This window comes from Hoplias malabaricus, chromosome 6 (assembly GCF_029633855.1).
Source record: "Hoplias malabaricus isolate fHopMal1 chromosome 6, fHopMal1.hap1, whole genome shotgun sequence".
Taxonomy (NCBI): Eukaryota; Metazoa; Chordata; class Actinopteri; order Characiformes; family Erythrinidae; genus Hoplias; species Hoplias malabaricus.
The window spans coordinates 34372597-34379594 of record NC_089805.1 but is presented as its reverse complement, the minus strand read 5'-3'; positions in this window follow the sequence as shown (position 1 = coordinate 34379594).

Sequence of the window (6998 nt, the reverse complement as noted above, 5' to 3'; positions counted from 1 at the left end):
TTTGACACATAATCACTCAACTCCCTCCATCACATGCTCTCCTCTCTCCTTCTCCTTTCCTCCCCTCCCTTCCTCAGGAGCTGGCAGTGGAGGCAAAAAAAATTGCCCGGAGCCCACTTCAATAGCCAGAGCAAAGAACATTCTCTTCTCATTAGACCCCCCTCCTACACCTCCCTCTATTTCTTTCACTTTCTCACTGACTCACAAACTCACGCTCTTATTTTCTCCTCCCCCCATTTCCCTTGCTGTCACTTCCTCACAGCAGAGTTTCCCTATGTTCCAGGCTATATAAGCTCTCAGTTAAAGCATTTAAACATATGGATGTAAAGAATATTTCATATCACCTGCTGTGAAGAGTAAATTCCATTATAGTCATAATTCCCTTGCTATTCCCCAGTGACAGAGTTTGAACTTCATCTCCTTCAGCACACAGACTGATGAATAAGTCATACTGTTTAACTAAAATCAGGACGGCTTGGTAGACCAAACAGTCTGGTGATTCACTCCAAAGAGGTTTGAAGTGTATATAATGAAATTGCCACACTTTTGGTAATGACGTGTATTGAGGCCAGACGAGAAAATGAAAGCTTTCAATGTTAATATTTTCATTCATTTTAACTGGTTAATTTTTTCCATGTTTCACTGGTTTCCTTTGGTAAGTCTTACAAAAAAAAAAAAGAAACAATGTCATTTGATATGATCTTGCAAATGTCTAAATCTCCCCTTCTATGGAAAGGAAAGGGTTTAATATACAAGATGGACCTGGACAGTGGATTGTGGAACTAGAAATGGCATCACTGACACCACGCTATCAGTCGTGAGGCTTCCGTTTTTAAGTTCCCTTAATGCGAATGGAGAGTTGACCTCAGCAGAGAAGGGCTACATATCTGAAGTAGCCAAAGTACAAGAGAGAGAGCTACATGACCAGTGAAGTAGGCAGAAGAGGGCCACAGCCACGGTTGACGGTGAGACCCCGTGGTCTTTTGGAGCAGCGGAACCAACAACAAAAGCATAGAGCAGAGGCCAAACTTTGGGAGAAGGTTTTTTATTGAAAATAAAGTTGGACACAGTTTGAACACTTTTTAAGGTGTTTTATTTCATGTTCATAAAATTTTTTTCCAGGTTATTGGATGTCTTACTATTAAGCTGGGAGTTATCATTTGAACATGTGCTATTGTGTACATAGAATGCAGCTGCTAGTTAAACAGAAAATAACATTTTATTGTGTTTGATGAACAGATCCCTGCATACTGAATATAGACAAAGAAAAGAGTGACATCTAAGACAACTTTTGTTTTTCTTCTTTGAAACAACTTCTAAATATGTAATAATGATGAACAAAGAGTAATTTTTACAGAGTTAATCAATGATCAATGATTTTATCCATTAGGCATACAATGTAATTTCCACCTGTTTCTTCCAACTTTTTTTCCCTTTAAACATTCGAGGCTGCCAAAGAGGCGACTTTAAACATTACTTCTCTTTTACAAGTTAAAATGTCATATATTTTGTAAATGGTTTACACAGCCCAAATGTTGCCTTCTACAATAATCATCTGAGCAAACATAGGAATTAACTTGTCAGCCGAAGCAGACATTAATTATGAAGCAGTCTTTGTCCCCTCACAACTAGAACAACTCCCGTTTATGCTTTTCTCCATTCTCATGTTTGTTTATGTGCCCTTATCCTACATATGTCCACATGACCATGGATGCGCATATGTCTTGGTTCATCCTTTCCCTCCCCAGTTAAATGAAAACAGTATGCTAGGTTAATGATCCAGTGACTGGTGTGTGAGAGCACTGCAGCTCATGTGTTGCAAGTGTTTCGCAACTTTTTTGGAATGATTCTATCATCATAATATCCATCACTGAAAGTGATCAAAGCACGCATGCTCTCTGGCACACACAAGTGGGAGAATGTTATGACTAAAAGATTAATACCGCTAAAAGCTATGATAAATATAGCAGGATGTGTGTGTGGTAAGCCTTGAGAATGTATCATGGTTTGTTTCAGTTTAACAGTTGACAGTAACAGAGAGATACCACAATACATACACAAAACCATATTGTCAATGGCTGAAAGATTTCGGTGGACAAACTTAATTCCTTATTTGGCTTATTTGTTTTTTTAAAAAAACTACCTCAGATTAAAACAGTCCAAACTGATTTAAACATAATAAATGGGTTTGAAATAAACCAGTTTTGCTCACCTTTCCATTGAAGGTACAATAATATTATTGTTTTATAATATGATAGTATTCTCATAAAACACAGGCTGCTTCAGCTTTATGACTTCAGGATTCTACTGTACAAAGATTTTTTTTGTTTGTTTCTTATTAGGCATCACACACATTTTATAATAATAAAGGGATATCATTATCACACTCTAATACAAGTGCAAGGACTGATTGTACTAATATTACTATGACCATTGATATATTCTATTTTTAATCTGTCTGCTCAATGCATTAAATATATTCATAACCATTTTGATATCAAGCATTTTCTTGCTGTTAAAATATAGATTAATATAATAAAATATAATGTAAAAATAATAACTTTACACATTTCTGCCAGATGAGTTTGGTTCTACCGCTGTGCAAATGGTTAAACTGATTAATAACACAAATAAAATTTGTTGTGCTTTTTCATGATTAGCTGTGACTGTATTCAGTTCTGACAAATAAGAGCCAATAAAACAAGCTGTTCTAAGAGCACCTGAGTCCTACATATAGACCATTTTCTTTGAGGGTAAGACTGAAATAATTATAGCAACTTAAATACATGAAGCCTTAGGCTGAACCTTGTGATTCCTTAATGACCTCCTGCTGCAAAGTATGTAACTAGTAATATTTTATGAGTATAAACTGTGTGTCTTAACATGTAAACCATAGCAATAAATTGCAGCATGATGCAATGTTTGGAGCACTGAGTTCATTCATCTAATTCCACATGGCTGAGGCTGTATGCCAGTAAGAAATTCTGCATCTTTTTTTTGCCAATAGGATTTATCAAGAGGTTCAGTGTAATTATTAATGATAGAAAAAAAGCACACAGTAATGTGCTGTATGTGCAGAACGTGTTGGAGGCATCTCTCTCACATGCCTCAGTGTCTTATGTGCTTGTAGTGTGATATCTCTATCCTGTGAAGTGTGTTCCAGGCAAGAAGGCTGCTGAAACAAGCCAAACCACATTTGAACAGGAAAACACTAGAATATTTAACAGATGTCCTCGCTCTTTGAGACCCTGAGACTGAACTGTCAAATCCCAAGCCCCTATTTCCTTTCAGCTGCATGAAAACTAACAGTGAGAACATTTTTAGGGTTTCTTCATTTTCAGAGTTTACATCTCTCATAACGACTGTCTCCTGTTCCATATTACACAATCAGAACTTCGTCACAGAGTATGTTTACTGGAATTTACTGTACTATGAGAGATGTGATGTAAAAGTACTTGTAATTCAATGAAAAATGGCTTTATGAAATGATTAATTAGAAGTAAACAAACTGAAATACCAGACAAACTGAAACAAACTGAAATACTCAGATATGCATTCATTCATTCATTTTCTGTAGCCACTTATCCAGGTCAGGGTCGAGGTGGGTCCTGGGCCTACCCTGAATCACTGGGCACAGGGCGGGAACACAACCTGGAGGTGGTGCCAGTCCTCTGCAAGGTCACACACACTCACACCTATGGACACTTTTGAGTAGCCACCTACCAATGTGTGTTTTTGAACCATGGGATGAAACCAGAGCACCTGGAGGACACCCACACAGACACAGAGGGAACTCACCAAACTCTTCATAAACAGTCACCCAGAACAGGACTCAAACCAACAACCCCCAGGACCCAGGAGCTGTGTGACAACGCATGTAATTGAACATGATACATGTTATTTGCTACCTCTGATTATGACTTACTGTATTATTTCTCACAACAAAAATCCCAGCATTGGAATACACTAGGTTCAAATTAAAAATCCTTTCTTTTTTAAAGTTAATCTTTGACATTGAAGCTGTGAAATTTGTTGACTCTCCATCTACTTTAATGAGATGGTCTGAAGCCCAGTGCTTTAAATTTAGAAAACCAAGCCCAACTGTGATGGATTCTCTGAAGACCTTTATTTAGTTTAGCCAGATTTAGATGGGTTTGTATTTCTCCAAATCCCTACAGACCCTAAATATGTCCAGCTGGTCTTTTCACTAAGTGACACAAGCTTTACTGGGCAGGACAAGACTTGGCTTCCCTCCTGGCCCTGTCAAACCAGCTCAGTCATGCTGGAGAGCAGGAACACCTTTGTTGTCTCAACATTTGGAAATGAGTCTTCAATTGCCTGATAATGTCTTTCTCAGTGGACTTATCACTCCACACTGCAACTAAAAACCTGCAAACTCTTAGAGTGTGGAAAGAGAAGGAAGTATAAAAAATTCCAGAAAACAATCTTCTCTTCCACTAATCTCTGATTCCAGTCACTGTTGGCTGATTCATGCCATCTCTGGGTTAAGTCCATTAGCTAGCCACTTTATCAGTGCACTGCTACGACTCATTAATGTCCAATGATGAGATAAATCAAATGCATACCAAGCTTGGCCATTTCTGCAGCCGTTAAGACTGTGAATATTATGTGAGTCATGTGTTTCTGAGTGCATCAAAACAGTCTGAATTTCTGGTGTTTACTATACTGCTGCTATAAGTGATGCTGTGCTGAGCTCCTCTGCTCTGAAGAAATGAACCCAAATGAACTGCACTGAAATAAAATAGGTCTGATGTACATACCTATAAAATCATCACAGAGTGCATTTCCATCCAGCTTCATAGTGAAAAAGCCACGAAAACCTTGATTGGTCATAGTTTCAAAGAACAGGGTTGTTTTTTTTTACTCTCTTTCTTTCTTTCTGTATTGCTGAAAACAAGTGATGTCATTTAGTTTCCCGTAAGGTTTTTCATATGGATGTGAACAGAGCTGGTTATTGTTCAAATGTTTGTTCCAGTACTGATACTCTGACATGAACATCAGGGCATTTTTCAATAAAATTTAAATTACAAACCACAAATGGATGTGGCTTAGCCTAGCCAGAAATGGCTGAGAGATTCTGCAAGTAGGAATATATAGAGACCAAAATTGTTTGCAGAAGAACTGCCATTAATAATGTGCAAAAGCAGTGTTATTTAATGGATGTTTGGTACAGGATGTTCATACCAAGATATGGTCTTGAATAGAAGGATTCACAGCAAATTCTCAGCAAATTTATTGTTTTAATTTTATAAGGCAGGCGTCATTGAATGAATGACTGATTAACTGATGGTTTGATTGAATGACTGGATGTAAGTTTCTTCCTCCATCCTCTCTGACTAAAACGTCTATGGAAACTATAGGTTCACTAACAGAAGTAAACTCATTAATACAATGAGACAAAGATGTGACTAGTCCAATAAAGAGAGGGTATTTCTATAAAGTGCAGCAAGGTGGCGTTAAAAACATTTGCACCACACTGAATCTCCACACGGACTGAAGATTGTGATCGTAACTCTGTGGGTGTTTAGATCAGCCATAAATAGACGGTTTTATTGCACTCATAAAAACAAAGCATTAAGAAAAAGAGGTCCAGATTTTCCAGACACTTGAAACCAATCCCACTCTCACTCTCTCTCTCTCTCTCTCTCTCTCTTTCTCAAAAGGTTGAATACTGTCCACATTTACTTTTTTCTCTTATTTTATGGCCAGCAACTATTCAAACAGTTGCAGTGTCCAGATAACCCAGTTTACTCTGTTATTAAACCTCTAATGACCCCCATTAGTCACAGAAAGCTGCTCATATTAAACTTGACGCTAAACACATATCAAAGAGATTTGTAAATGACCAAAGTAATAAGCAAAAAATGATTGTAAGACTACAGTGTTGACATGGAGGTATTAAATGATCTCCAAGCTGTTTGGGACTATGTACTAAAGGTTGCCATGCATCATTTAATGCTGCTGAATTACACGAAGACAGGCTGACATATTCTTCTATAATGCCACTAAACCCCCTGTAAATAATTAGGCTCACTACATAACTAGACTATTGTGAAGGCAGGCAGTTAAGCGCATGCCAACTTTGTGTGATATTATGTCTTTTAGAATGTTAGTAGTTTTATTTCCTGTTAAAGATATATGGTAATCCTGAACATGTTTCCTGTGACATAAGGCAGATTTAATGGCCTTATGATGAAATATGATGAAAGGATAGGGGCCATGTAACCAATTCTGTACAGTTAAGTTATACTCATATTACATGGGTAAACAATATATTAGATCCATATATATCAGTGCCTTTCTTGCTAAAGATCTAATAGTATCACTGTTACTTACTGCCAACACTATATATATATATATATATATATATATAAATATATATATATGTGTGTGTGTGTGTGTGTGTGTGTGTGAATAGGAGTTGGTTGAAAAGATCTTTTTTGACATGCATATAGAATGTTTAGCCCTGTGAAGGACTGGCGTCCCCTCCAGGGTGTATTCCCGCCTTGCGCCCGATGATTCCAGGTAGGCTCTGGACCCCCCGCGACCCTAAATTGGATAAGCGGTTACAGATAATGGATGGATGGATGGATGGATGGATATAGAATGTTTAAGGGGATGTGCTGTCCTTAAATTAAAGTGAATAATACTGTTTTTGACCAATTTTGGTCCAATACAATGTTAGAATTGATATATGAAAATATCTTTCAATTGAGATTGTTTTTAATATCAGCAAGAATTTTGCAGTGTTGAGATGGTTTGCCAAATGATGATTATTGGGTAATGGTAATGTATAGATAAGGAGAAAACCTTCTTAATTTTCAAAGGAAGTCAATGTAAAAAGTTTTTATTCCAAGAAGGATTTTGAAGGATTTCTTTAGTCCATACGTCGTGAAATTTGATGAGTGAATGATGTAAAGGACAGCTGTGTTCAAATGATGTAGTAAACTAAAAATCAACACAAATGGAGATACGTT